Source organism: Nelumbo nucifera, chromosome 1 (genome assembly GCF_055504915.1).
Source record: "Nelumbo nucifera cultivar China Antique chromosome 1, China Antique-T2T, whole genome shotgun sequence".
Taxonomy (NCBI): Eukaryota; Viridiplantae; Streptophyta; class Magnoliopsida; order Proteales; family Nelumbonaceae; genus Nelumbo; species Nelumbo nucifera.
In genome coordinates, this window is record NC_142649.1 from 64,562,371 (window position 1) to 64,577,999 (window position 15,629).

A 15,629-nucleotide genomic window follows, 5' to 3' on the forward strand; every position below is an offset into this window, starting at 1 on the left:
CTCCTCGACGACGTGATCTCTCTCTTTAACCCACGCCTCCTGGATGGTGGTGTCGAAGATCTCAGTGCGCTCCTTGATCATCGCCTCAAGGTTCTCGTTCTCCCGGAGGAGAGCCTCCTTCTCCCCTTTGAGCTTCTTCTTTTCCTCCGTCAGCACAAGGATCATCTCCTCCTGGCTCTGAGCTCCCTTCTTGGCTCAAAAAACCTCACTCCGAGCTAAATCCAGCTTGCAGTAAAGCTTCCGAGCGTTTTCTTCGGCCTCTTGAGCTCGCTTCAAGCAGATCTCGGACTGGTAGACGAGTGAGTGGGTAGCGGAGTTCACCTACCAAATAGAAAGCAAGCGTAAGTACCATTAACAGAAGAATAAGAATGTAAACAAAGGGGCAGGTTACTCACCAGCATACAGTAACTAACCGCTCTTCCCCCGAGCTGACTCATTGGCATGTCAGCCCATTTCGCGACCTTCCCAGGAAACATGATATCCTTGCTCTTAAGAAGACCGAGCCGCAAAGTCATTTTGCTCTCCTTCACTGAAGGGGGCTGAGGCTCGGGCACTGGAGTACCCTCTTGCTTGCGAGGTGGGGCCCCCTCATCCTGGTCCTCATCCAGGTCGACAACTGGAGGTTGGGGGCGAACCTCCTCCCTCAAAATCTCGGCCGAGATCGGCTCTGGCACAACGACCTCGGGGTGGCAGGAACTGAAGAATCAGCCTCCTCTCGACGGGACCTGTTCGAGGCCTTTCTCTTCTTTCCCTTCTGAACACTCCTCAGAAGGTTAGCAACGTCAACACCCATCATAGCTTCTACAAGAGAGAAGAAAAAGAGTTAGCCACAAAGTAAGTGCAAAAAGGAAAAAGGAAAGGTGATGTGTGTGCCGAGGTGAAGGCCTACCAGGAGGACTCAGCCCAGCTCATACAAGCTTTTCCTCAGCCAGGAAATATTTCATTTCAAGGTTGAGGTCCCTCCAAGAATTAATGACTGCCCTAGTCTCAGCATCCAGCCTCACCCCGGGGTCCTTAATGGCCACTCGCCAGTGAGTCGGAAATGGCCATCCCTCAGGATTCCGAACAAAGAAATACCTCCTCTTCTAGGCCCCAATACTTTGTTTGGGTTACTGGACAAAAACTTGAACCCAGGGCGAGGAGAGATATAATAGCTCTCTCGGGTGTCCCCGCGTAGGCAAGAAGAGTCCTTAATGGAGCAAATCGAACTAAAGATATCTAGGGTAAGAGGTCGGTTATTCTTGTGGAAAAGTTAGATCGTGCCAATAATGGTTTGGATGAAGTTCGGGTATAATTGGTCAATGATGATGTTGAAAACCTTAATGATTTCTATGATGAAAGGGTGGAGCGGGAAGCGCAATCCAGCTACGAGCTGCTCCTCAAAAATCGCAAGCTCGTGATGACCGTGAACCCTAGGGTATTGACCAAAAGGGATACTGAAGACAAGGGTGTCGGGGAGACGGTAATGAGCTACCAAGGACAGCAATTTGTCCAAGGTCATCATGGAAGGACCGAAGTTGTCCGGATCCCAACCTCGAGAAGAAGATGGGACCCCCTCTCCGGAGGTCGGTCGCTCTACCTGAGGTTCGAGTTCCTCAAGCTGAGATGGCCCAACGTCAGGTAAAGGCGTTTCCCCTAAAAGGTGTAAAGAGGAGCTCTCTAGCGAAGAGCTGGCCTCACTGGCGGGAGCCGAGGACCGCACCTCGGCACCCTCGGGCTCACTAGAATCGCTAAGTAGCCTATCTATGCTAGCACTAGACATGTTGGATAGGAAAAGGAAAGGGGAACAACTAATGAAGGAAGACGAACTCACCAAAAAGACGACAATGACCTCGAACACAAAGGGAAGAATGGCGAGCTAAATGACTCCAACGTGATCTCAGGAGAGCTCAATTACACGATTTATGGCAAAGGTAATGCGCCCTTCGGCCCTCTATTTATAGTCCACCACATCCGACAATCAACAACTGAGACCTGTACGATCCAACGATTCCCATGAAAACCGGATGCACGCTACCCGAGGACAGAATCGGTTGAGTGCGCCCTTTAGCATCCACGGAATTTATAAACAGTGTAACGTCCGCACGTGCCCGAGATGCGACCTGGGTCATTGCATGGTTGAGTCAGATGATTGAATAGGCCTGACCACTGGTTCGCCCTCCAAATTGTCTAGACTTTGCGCCAAATCCACCTGGCACAAGGAGTGGGGGGCAATTGATGAAGGGTGATTTGGCACGACCTAGTAAGAAGAGGACACGTAGACACGATCTGCTCGAGGGATGACAACTTAGCCGAATAAACCCATTTTGCAACATTCGGAGCTCGAGTATCCCGCCACCTCGGCCTAAAAAACCACCTGGGCGTAGAGACACCTCGATACCCATTCCAGCTTGGAACTAAAGAATCGAAGTGCCAGTTCGGAGCTAATGAGCCAAAACGCCACATAACCTGCTCCAAAGGCCTCCTGAATGGACCCCGAATTTCTCGGGATCACGATGAGGCTCGTCCTAGCTCTACTTGAATTGGGGGTAAAATGATAAACCTTATCAACATATTGCTCTCCTTCAAAAACAGAACAAACCTTATCTGCATAACCTAGAGATCCCGGAGCTCTTTTGTAAGGCCCACGGCTACTCCATTATATAAGGACATGAAATTTTGAGGCAAAGGTACGCGTGATTATTTTACTCACTAGCATTCAAGCACTCAAGATTCAACTCGCATTTATAGTAAAAGTACAGACTTAAGCATCGGAGCGACCTCGCCGGGTCAGCTACCCTAGGTTCTCTGATCTATTATTCTACAGGTCGGTCTAGCTTGCCGCCCAACCAGAGTTCGGGTCATCTTCTAGCTAGGAGTATTTAGATCACGCACCATCATATAATATATATATATATACATATATTTATATATATATATATATATATATATATATATATATATCTATATATATACCACCGGTTTTCTATATTGGTTAACTGAAACCAAACTGGTATTAGGGGTGTCCATGGTTCAGTTAACCAAACCATAGACATATTTTGCAAACCAAAACCGGTGGTATCGGTTTTTTCATTTCTCTAAACTAAAACCGAACCAGTACCACCGGTTAACCAGTCTGTCGGTTTGGTTCTTCGATTTTTTGGTTTTTTATTTTTATAATATATATTATATAAATATATGTATAATATTATATTATAAATAATAAATGATATTTAATATATTATAAATATTTTAAAAATATATAATATATATAATATATTTATAAATAGATTATAAATATAATATAACTATATATTTATATATATAATGAATATATATTTATATATAATGTATAGAAAATATGTGACATATATTAAAAATATATAAATTGTACATATAAATATATATACCGGTCGGTTCAGTTATCTACCAGTTTTTTTGTAGGTTAACCAAAAACCAAACTGGTCCTTCAATTTTTCAAAAAATCCAAACCGAAACCGAACCGATCGGTTCGGTTAACCACATTTTGTGGTTCGGTTTTCTCAATTCGAATCAGTTTTTTGGTTTTTCATAGACACCTCTAAGTGTTACCTTTGGTTTTTTAAAAACACCGAGCTGACCAATTCGTGAAAGAATGGTAGGATCCATCTAATGGACGCCAGTAAGGTTGCAGAATGGGTGGGCGAATTTCAAAAATTTTCCTACCTTCTTCCAGTTGGGAATCGCATTCTCTAAATTTAGAATACTATATTCAAGGATCCTACTTGAACCATAATCGAACCAGATCTGAACCGAAAAGCAAAAGGGAGGAATATACCTGATCCGGAGAAGCAGTATCTCCCAAAGTTGGTGTTCATGCCCAAAGAAGAAACCAAGATCCGCTCATGCTGAAGATGACACAGCTGTGGATGGAACGGAACTAGGAGGGTGCGTCCTACACACTGAATCCTTCGCAAGAATCTTCTGGAAACTCTGAACACTGAATCTTTCTCAGTCTTTTTCGTAAGACTAATGTCAAGAACTGATTTCTTGACTCCCTATTACTACAAAGATCAAATCTTGCAAGAGGGAATGGCGGCTGTTGGAGGAGAACTCCTGGGATGAAGATGGCTGAACTGCTTCTCTTCTCTCTAGAGTCTGTATGAGATCTAATCTCTGTTTGCAGGATAATTTCTTGCACCACAAACCCTTGGTTCGAAATCTGATATATTTCTCTTTTGTTTCTCCTCCTTTCTTCTTGATTAAGAAACCTCCTAATTAGGAGTTATCCCAATCCAAATCTGTATTTGGATAGGGGATTATCTTAATCCTATCTGCAGATTAAGTTAGCTTACTCCTGATCTTATCAGGAGGTTACCAGATTCAAATCACCCATAGATGGGTGATCATATCAGCCCAACTCAAAATGGGCTTTTGGCCCATTAAGTGTTCAGTGTTTAACTAGTTTTCAATCTGCTGCCCAGTTGGGCTTCTTTGTATGGCGTGGGAGCCAAGCATTGATCTACGCACCAGCCACATGGGTTCGGCCCAGCCTTTAATACAAGGCCCAGCCGAATTCACTGAAAAACTCAGTGAACCCCTGAGTTCATCACATGGAACCTATGGGCCCAACACTTACATTAAGTGGTCCGTGGGCCAAGCCATCTTATAAAAACCCAGGGACTGTGGGTAGGTGCAAGGTTAGCCCATCAGGTATTATCCTAAATGGTCTTACACTTAACATCTCAGCCCTTAATGATCAAGTATTGCCCGACAAGAGAGGACCTCTCCCTCGGCTGCAAGGAACAATGCCGCACTCTCCACTCACATGGATCCCGGGAATTAAAACCATTTGCAAACATTTCAAAACTGTACATATATATATAAATATATTAATTTTGCAAAACAAAATTCCAACGATTGAAATCAACTGCCGGCAGTTTGGTTTCCATCAGAGAGAGTGCATTCCCGATCATTACCTTTATCCGACAAAGGGGCTGATCCTGTCACTATGATCACCCACTCAGATGAATTCTCATACTGTCCCAACATACCCAGGTTTTGATCCCCATCTAAGGATCTCACTGATTGGCATATCAAAGACAGCCCAATCCGACACCTAGTGAAGTGTCATAATCGAGTCTCGGGGTCAGGTGTAACTTTCTAGTTTTGCCCATCTATTTCCAAGGTCCAGGGCAATACTGGAAATCTGGTCCGGTTCAAGGATTCGAGTAATCCCATACTGCATGTGCCTTGGGTCTTACCCTGGTGGCCGAGACAGGCCATCCCAACACTTAGTGGCACACCAATATCAGCCTTGGCAGGATAAATCTCCCCAGACTTATCCAATGGCTATGAACATTTAAAACTAACACGACTCTCTATAAGTATCCAGTTTTGGGGTCTTACACAGAATTGTACCAAACAACATGAATCAAACATGCACTTTATTTATTTCCACTAAATAACAAAAGTACATCAAATCGGATTGAAGCTAAGGGCATACAAAACTTTCTAACAGCTCCCACTTGCACTTAGGTCCAATCTGGTACAAGCCGGAGTCCCATACTTTCCACGTGTTTCTCAAACACCTTCTGTGTCAGTGGCTTAGTCAATGGGTTTGCCACATTATCCGCTGATGCTACCTTTTGAATTAGGATGTCCCCTCTACCAACGATCTTCCGTAGTACGTGGTACTTCCTCTCGACCTGGAGATACCTCGAGTGGGCCCGAGGCTCTTTAGCCTGGGCAATCGCTCCATTGTTGTCACACAACAACGGGATGGGTGATGTGCTGGACGGTATCACTCCCAATTCGTGTATGAATTTCTTCATCCACACGGCTTCCTTGGCAGCTTCACTTGCGGCAATGTACTTGGCCTCAATTGTGGAATCTACAATGGACCCCTGTTTACTGCTTTTTCAGCAAACAACACACGATCCAATCGTGAAAACATACCTAGATGTAGAATTTCTATCATCTGGATCCGACTGGAAATCGGCATCGGTATACCCTAGAACTTGCAGTGAACTACCATCGAATATCAGACAAAACTCTTTTGTCCTTCTAAGGTATTTGAGTATGTTCTTCACAGCAGTCCAATGCTCCTGCCCTGGGTTGGCTTGGAATCTGCTTACCACACTCACCGCACAACATGGCATACATGATGCTCCCCACAGCTGAGGCATAGGGAACATCTCTCATGCTCTCAATCTCCTCAGAAGTCTTTGGAGACATCTTCTTGGAGAGAGTGACTCCATGCCTGAAAGGAACGTTTTCTTTCTTGGAGTTCTCCATGCTGTATTTTTTGACAATTTTGTCAATGTAAGCAGCCTGGGATAATCCAATTATCCGCTTTGATCTATCTCTATAGAGTCGAAGACCCAGTATATATGAAGCTTCTCCAAGATCTTTCATGGAGAACTGGTGTGATAGCCATACCTTGACCGAAGTCAACATTCCTACATCATTCCCATGAGTAGGATATCGTCCACGTACAACACCAAAAAGGTGATCTTATCTCCACTGGACTTCCTGTAAACACAGGGCTCATCCGGATTCTGCTCAAAGTCAAACGTTTTGACAGCTGAATCAAAGCGGATGTTCCAACTCCTAGAAGCCTGCTTAAGTCCATATATGGATCTAGTTGAAAGCATATAGCTGACATTCTAACCAAACCCTTGACCTCTACCAGGTTTGCCGACCTCACTAGCAAGCTCACCGTCGGCCCACCCCCGTTCAGCTTGTGGGGGATGCTAGGGAGCAGCCACGTATGCCAAAGAAATAACTATTTACAGTTTGTATGGATCGACTGTAGTGGAGAGAATCACCTGTAGGAGTTTGTTTTATTTAAACCATGGTTTTCAAAACCGGATCAGACCGGACCGTCGGATCAGAAAAACCGGGAACCGGGCACCCATTTTTCCCCAAAATCATTGATTTTGGTCAGCAAATCACTGAATCGACTGGTTAATCATTCAAACCGGTTGAATTGTTCAAATGGTTTTGACTGTTTATGACCGTTTTTCAATTTTTTTATTTTTTTTTAATTTTTTTATTAAAACAGACCGTTCAACCCAGTAACCGGACCCCTAACCGGTTTGATCGCCGGATCAATTTTAAAAACCATAATTTAAACTCTATCTCTTGTTTATCTCAATTTATATTTTCAAATTTATGTTGCAATCCAAACTCATGTATAAATTATCAATCAATACAAGACAGAGAGCAAGGTTCCCTTTTTCATTCACCGTCTTTTACTTTGTTAATAATAGTTGGACGTTGATTATTGGTGGATCGGCTGTTGGAGGTTTTTGTCTTCTGAATTTATCGAGACAGACCCAGTCCGTTGTAGTGCGCTGCAATTTGTACATATCATCCAGATTTTCAGGGGTTCTTTCTCACAGCCGTTGACCTCTCAAAAAGCATTGTCGTTAGGCATCAAATTGCCCGAAAGCGAAAGCTGGAAGCTGGAAGCAAAGTGGACAAGGAACGTTTAAGTAATTCTTTAAATATATGGGGTATATATAAATAATTAATCCTTTATATTATTATTTTATATGCATTTGCATTCTACATATTTGTATTTCTTCTCTTTCGAAACTGAGCCTTATTAAAAGTTTATACTTTTGCAATTTTATGATGCCTTATTAAAAGTTTATACTTGTCAAACGTCTAACAAGCAATACAAATTTGAAATCTTGCGGTTTCTACCAAACTTAGGGTTCATTTTGTTTATTCGGAATCAAAATTTGAAATCTTGTGGTCAGAATTGGAATCGGAATCAAAATTCTTTGAAATTGGAATTGGAATGATCTATTTTCATAGTTTGTTCGGTTTAGACAGGAATTGAAATAAATTGAAATGGGATTTCTTCTCAAAAAAGGGGGATGGAATGGTCATTCTCTCATGGGAAAATGCCATTCCACCAGAATGAGATTTCAATTCCACCCAACCAAATAGTTGAAATCAGAATGCCCATTCTGATTCCGATTCTAGATCCCTATTTCTGCAAACCAAATGGGCCCTTAATTAGAGCCCAGATTTCCTACAAACTTTTCCTACCCGCCGTGAATTGGAGCCATACATCTCTATAATGTGTGGCTCTAATTCAGGGCGAGTAAAGAATGGGTAGGAAAAGTGAGTAGAATCCCGAATGTGGAGTGCCTTAGTTACTCTTGACCATCCTATAAGACATATATGAACAGGATGGATAACTGGTCAAGCTGTGCAGGAAGAGGAGCATACCCATAACCTCATAGTTGAGATGGTCACTTGGCATCATTTTGAAAGAGCAGAAGATGCAAGATCAATCCTGAGGAACAAAATTTCAAGGTGGCCGCCGCCCCTCCACAGAGAGTAATGTTAGGGATAGAATTGCTTGTGGGATGATGGGTTGATATTGAAACCTGCACTGACCTGATCCTATTGGATTAGGTTCAGTTCAGCCTTAATCGGGTTTGGGTTGAATTGAACCTGTGCTAAACCCATATCATTGACATCACATTATAGAAATATTCATATTTATATGCTTCTTTGAGTATAGATGTCCATATTGAGTCCAAACCCATACCAAATACGACCTATTGACATGGCGCTAAACTTGAAAACAAATATGTTGTCAGTTGTCACTCGTCTAGAATGCAACATATTTGTAATTGTGAATTTGTTTTTTTCACTCTTGGTAATAAAAGCATACATTATGGAGAAACGAATAAACAGAAAAACAAACACATTATAAGGTGGTTGGGAATATTGCCTCCCATCCACAGCCTGAGAGCAATCAGAAAGAAGAGAAGAAACTAGCTAAGGAGGGCTGAGACAATCAGCAACTATACAAGCTGCACCTTTAGATGCAAAACAAATGGGCAGAACCGTTTGCAATTTACGCTCAGTTTGAAAAAAGTACAAATACAAATATGTAGAGTGCAAACTTATAGTTTGTATTATTTTGTATGTATTTATACTGTACATATTTTGTATTTATACTCTTTTCAAACTAAGCCTTAGGCTCAGTTTAAGAGTACAAATATAAATATATAGAGCACAAAATCTTATATTTTGCATTATTTTGTATATATTTTCACTGTACATAATTGTATTTGTACTCTTCCAAACTGAGCCTTAGGGGAAAAACCACCAACTCCACCATTCTTCAAAAGAAGAACTGGAAGTCAAGGTACAGAATGATGGATTGAGATGATGGACAAACTAATTAAACAGCTCTCCCATGACCAAAGGTAAACAAAGTATGAGTAATAGATTCAAGGGGCCCATTATACGAAGGACACATTTCATCTGAAACCACGCCACGGTCCACCTAAACCAAATTTACAGATATGTTGTTGTGGCAATGTTTTCAAACAAAACTTGTAGGGATAGTTAAGCCCATGTTCTTTTTCTCTTTTGTGAGATTAAAGGATGCTGTCCCAATCCAGATTCTTGCTCGGAGATCAAGTGATTGGCAATCTGGTATGCAGATTTAACAAAGAATTTGTCCTTAGGGTCTTGGGCCATATTGTTTTATCCTGCTCACTGATCCTAGGAATACGAAGATTCATATCACAGATTAAGGGGGCGTTCTACAATATGAATGTTTTTTGTTTTTGTTTGTTTTTAGAATTGCTATATCAGCAAAAAAAATAAAATCATGTTCTTGAATTCTGTTTTTGTTCTTATAGGGAACAACGAGTTGGTTTTGTTTCAAAAAACAATATATGTTTTTGGAACAAACAAAATATTGGTTTATAAAACAAAAATAAATTTTATAATATAAAAATCATATGATTTATGGAACATAATGTTGAATAATCAAATTAAAACACAGTTTTGAAATCAGATTCAAGAACATGTTTGTTATTTCAGTTTTGAAAACAAAAAGTAGATAAACCACCAAGGACATGTTTCTTATGTTTTTATTAAAAAAACAATCTATTTTCAAACAAAATGATTTTTATTTATTTTTAAAATTGGAAATAAAAAAAATAATTCACATTGTAAAATACCCCCTAAACTGCTAATGAATTGTCTAACAAATGATTCGCTGTGCTCATAATCCACCTATGGTTTTGATGATCAGTTAATTTGAAGGAGTATAAGGTTTGAAATGGGACAATCCTGAAATCCAAAGAATCATCCCAAATGTGAATGTTTTGGCCATAGCAACATTCCAACAAGCACCTTCTCTTAGGTCGGTCCCATGTGTAACTTTTTAGGCCATCCTATCGTGTACTGCAATAAATTATTCCCCTCAATAGTTATAGAAAGATATCAATTAAAACTAACAGAACTCGGATGCAATAAAAAAATTAAATTAAAGGAATTACGATGCTCTGAATTATGTCATTTCACATATTTGGTATACTCATCAGTTTAGGTGGGTCCAATAATCACATGTCCACTGACTTCACTCACAATAGAAAGTTGCATTTGTAGAGGGTACGATGGTACGTACAGAAGGGTGAGGGGGGTTAAGAACTGGCAGTTCTTTTAGAAAGCTTAAAAGTGGAAAAATTGCCAAGGGTGTATTAATTTGTGATGATTAATGGAATTTCTTTGGGGCCTTTGTGAAAAAAAAAAAACATAGGTATGACTGGCTCCCACTAGGTTTAATACTCAAAGCCCCAACGTAGTCTGTAATAATGATGTTTATGGTACATATTTAAAATTTTTGTTTATTATGATTGTGTTACAATCCTCCACTCACGAGTTATGAAGGGATATCTAGAAGTCTACAAATAGGATTACTTTTAATGTCTATTGAGCTGAAGGAATCTAATTATGCAACAATTTCTTTATAAGGAATAGTTATGAGTTATGATTATAAAGTCTGTGATTGTACCATAAATTGGTTCAGTCATGGGTTTCTTTATTATAACCTCACCTTGAGGATTAGACTAGGTTCATTAATATATGTTTTAATCAGGTTTTTAGGTTCAAAGGTTAAGATTGAAGTTCCAATAGAGGTGTCACTCCAGATCTCCCACCCTTACATCTTTAGGGGTGGAAATGAATCGAGTTTTTCATCAATTATTTGAGCTCAGTTCGTGTAAAATTTAATTTGGCTCAGTTTAAACCGATTTGAAGTCGAGTTCAAGTCCGATATATAGGGTTATTTGTTAATCAAACTGTGCTCGAACCTATTATTTTTTATAGGAAGCTTGGCTCTAGCTCATGTTGAGCTTGAGCCTAACATTCTTTTGGTGAGCCGAGCTCCAATAACCAAATATTGAACTCACCTAAGCTCAAATCCACCCCTACACATCCCTAGCAACAAAATATTACTTCCATATATTAGGAACATCTCCCATAAATGACAAGGAAGATATTCCTAATGTGTGCCTATAGTGTCAAGTGGGTAGGGATGTGGGAAATAGTTTATTTGCAATGGTACAAAAGCATAAAAGTGCAAATGAGTTGAAGGTTAGATTAGAAGTTGAGAACTTGTTTTGTTTCTTTTCTTTTATTCACTTGCACTGGTAAAAAAAACACAAGGGTTTTGAAATTTTCATTCAAACAGGGGGACCTCACCAGTCACCATTGTAAATATGGTTGCATCTCATTCTTGAGACTGGATTTTCCCATTTCTCAATTATCATTGAGTCATTGACCTATGTACCCAACCTTGTATCAGCACATCTTTCAACTGCAACCAATTCAATGATCAAAATCGTGCCCAACACTACAACTAAAAGTAAATTAAGAAAAGGGAAATTTCAAAATAATACCTTGTACTTTAGGGATTGTCACAAGTTAGTACTCGAACTTCAAAACTTGTCATTTGTCCAAAGATGATTTAACCGGCGATTGAAGTCACCACTGACGTTTAAGACACCATACTCTCCACTCTACGAGTAGGGTTTTGTCTATTATGTCATTTAACGGAGAAGAGCATGCTTTCAAACTACTGCCATCACCAGAGAAGATGAACAATCCTTGTCGTCACTAGAGAAGAAAGGTAACTTTTAAAATAACAATTTGCCCAATTTTTGTCCTTTTCATTATATGGTTAACATTTTTTGTTCATTTAGTACACATGATAATCCTATTGTTTCCTCTTTTTCTCATTCGATAAATTTGGTGTTAGGAGACAAATGTTAATGTATATTGATAGAATTGGTAACAAATTTTTGGCTCACATATGTATTGTCTACATGTAAACGAATGTTATATTCATGTAGATGTGATTTATCCTTGTCTATATGTAGTTAGGGTTTAATATTGTCTCTATGTAGTCAGGGTTGTAGACTGTTATTGGTGTACATTTTCAGTTGTCAATGTATCCCCTTGAACTTTGTACATATTTGAGATGATATGGTCATTGTTTGTGATGGTCCCCCACAATTTGAATGGAATATGCTTTGATTTACCTATGTCAGTGGTCGGGGATAGAATAAGGGGCCATGTCGTTGTTTTTTATGTTACATCGGTGGGGGATAGAAAGGTGGTCATATGTTTTTGTTACATTAGGTTGATACCCTGCTTGGGAATGCATACACCCAATCATAGAATTTGAGGTGGATAATTTGATTGTGTTGGTTTTTCATTATTAACAACATTTGTAGTTATCATTCTTATTGAATTTCTTGCAGATGCTTACCATTTTCATTCACCACGGAGGCACCATTGTTAAATTGTCACCATTAATATATTGTGGTGGTGAGGTGTTAGTGAGTAATAATGTAGATGGTGACTTGTGATTTATCGAAACAGATACAATGATGAAAGAGTAGGGGTATATTGATCAATGAAAAGTATTTTATACGAAGCTAAAATATGATTTTGAGGATGGATTGAGCATGTGTGTAGCGCATGAAGACACACCCCATATAGACTTAGATGTGATTCATGAGGTAAATAATGCAAGCCCTACCCCCCATGAGGTCGATGATGAGGATCAACCTGATGAACGTCAAGCTGATGAGGAATTAGCTAATGAGGATCAAGGAGATGGGAGTATTGAGGATCATGATGAATAGACTACACCATTAGAGGATGAAAAAATGCAGGCCCTATTTGTTCTGATGCGGAGGGGCACAGTGAATGTGATGGGCAAACATCAACTCTTACCCCACCCAATAAACTATAACAGATTAATAATGAAACTCATAATGAAGTTAGCCGTACACTAGCTGAATTGGATGTAATTGGACCGAAGTTGTTGGATGACTATGAGCAATCGGAAGAATTGCATTGTGCACATGATTCGAAGCAGACATCACATTTTGAGTCATTTGTACTTGAGAGGAAAATGAATGCACCAAAGTTGTTAGTCGGGTTGACGTTCCCCAATCCCTCATTTTTAAAGAAGCTTTGATCGCATTTGCAATTGTGAATTGTATCCAATTTGATTATTTTAAAAATAACAATGAAAAAGTTACAACCATTTGCAAGAATGGTTACAATGGAAACCCGGCCCAACCATTGGATTTGGGCTGGGCCACTTAGAAAATCTTAGTATGCAGATACATTGGAAACCCGGCCCAACCATTATGATGGTTTAATCAAGATCTAGTGCCAAGAAAATTAAAAAAAAAATGGTTACAAGCTTGCAGCACTTCCAACCATTTGATTACTAGAGAAGAGGGAGTAACCTAGACATACCTTCTGCATTTCTGGCTCTATGGAATGTGGCATTGATCTTAGAGTAGTCAAATACCACCTCCAAGCTTGCAGCACTTCCATACCCTTATTTTCACAAGAAAACATGGCAGAAGGCCGGAAAGGTAAGACTAAATCCACAGCCAAGATGTTTGATTTCCCCTCAGAGAGGATTAGTATCTGGACATCATGGTCATTTCCTTTTTGTAGTACTCAAAATCATATTCAACCTGAAATAAGCATATAATTAAATATTAGGAACTTCCAACAACCAAATGGACACTAAAACTGAGGACAGCATACCATTATACACAACCATGGGATGGATTATCCCACAAATTCATAGGTAGGTTCAACAAAAAGAACATCTTAAACACCTTCTGCCACTCCATTAGATTCTTAAGCAATCTCACATTTTCTACTCCAATGGAGTTAAGAGTCCCCACTTTTAGTTGAGTCTCATCAATGGTTAAGTGAGTTCCTTCAGCTAGTTGCAGAACTCCAGTGACCAACCCGGCATGAAACACAAAATAAATAAATAAATAAATAAATCCTAAAGACATGGTCAATAAACTAGCATCCTCTGTTTAGAAAAAAATGCATAAAAGAAACATATTAATATGAGTCAACTTGCCTGTTTGTTTGGTAATCTTTTCTTGAGACAATTGAAGCACTGTTAAGGTACTCCACAGTAAGAGGTATTGATCATGTAAAAGGTAGGAGATTCTGGACTGCAAGATTAAGCTGATTTCCAAAAATAGGTGCATTTTCTTTTGTAAAACCTGTAGGGTTTATCGAGAACTTTCCAACTGCAACAGTATCAACTCTAGCATGGACCTATAGAAAATGAAATTACATCAGCTCCTTCCACAAATGCACATCTCAGAGAGGAGTAGTGAATGAATGATGTGATTATAGTAAAAGGAACAAGAAAAAAAGTCACCTTAGACAGAAGATGCAATAACATGCAGTGAGTTGCTGCTACTCCATCATTGCCAAGAATAGCTGTAAGATGCCCTAGCAGACTTTCTCTTATTCCTCTAACCAAATGTGGTTTTGGGTGGAGGCATGAATAACAATTTTTTACATAAAAGGCATGTGGAAAAAGAAGCATGAATTATCAACCAAGTCAAATATTTAAGAATACAATCACTTATTGAGTATTGTGTGTAAAAAATCAAATCAATTTAGGTCAAAGAAAGGATAATCACCTCAGTAATGGGAGGACTGATGGTGCGCAATCTGGCTATTCCTAGCTGGAGGGTGATCTGAACTCCAATTGGGCGACGAGCTGGATCAATCTGCAAAACAGTGGATCAGAGAACCCGGGGTAGCTAATCCGGCGAGGTCACTCTGATACTTAAGTCAGTACTTATGCTGCGAATGCAAGCTGAATGCTTGAGAGCATGAGTGCTAGTGAGTAGTATAATCACGCGTACCTTTGGCTTGAGGTTTCCTGTCTTTATATACTAGAGTAGTCAGGGGCCTTATGGAAGAGCTCCAGGATCTCCGGGCTGTGGAGATAAGGTTTGTTCCATTTTTGAAGGAGAGCAGTATGTTGATAAGGTTTATCGTTTACCTCCGATTCTCAGGAAATTCAAGATCTGTTGGCTCATCGTAATCTTGAGAGATTCGGGATCTGTTGGGGAGGCCTTTGGAGTCAATTATGTGGCGTTTTGGCTCATTAGCTCCGAGCTGTAACTTCGATTCTTTAGTCTCGAACTGGATTGGGTGTCGAGGTGTCTCTATACCGAGGTGGGTTTTGGGCCGAGGTGGCTGAATACCCGAACTCCAAATGTTGCGAACTGAGCTTGCCTGGCTAAGTTGTCATCCTTCGATCAGATCGCACCTACGTGTCCCCTTCTTGCTAGGTCGTGCCAAATCATCCTTCATCAATTGCCCCCCACTTCTCGTGCCAGGGGTCCTAACCCGGTGCGGGGAGTTCATGAAGAGTACAAGTGGATTTGGCGCGAGGTCTAGTTAATTTGGAGGGCGAACCATTGGTTGGGCCTGTTCAACCATCTGGCTCAACCACGAAATGACCCAAGTTGCGTCCCAGGCACGCGCAGACG

The 15,629-nt window shown here is 40.2% G+C and overlaps 1 pseudogene; it reads right to left on the reverse strand.

Annotated features, from left to right (window-relative positions):
• Positions 1–195: 195 nt before the first annotated feature.
• Positions 196–14,671, reverse strand: LOC148803354 (mini-chromosome maintenance complex-binding protein-like; annotated as a pseudogene).
• Positions 14,672–15,629: the final 958 nt, after the last annotated feature.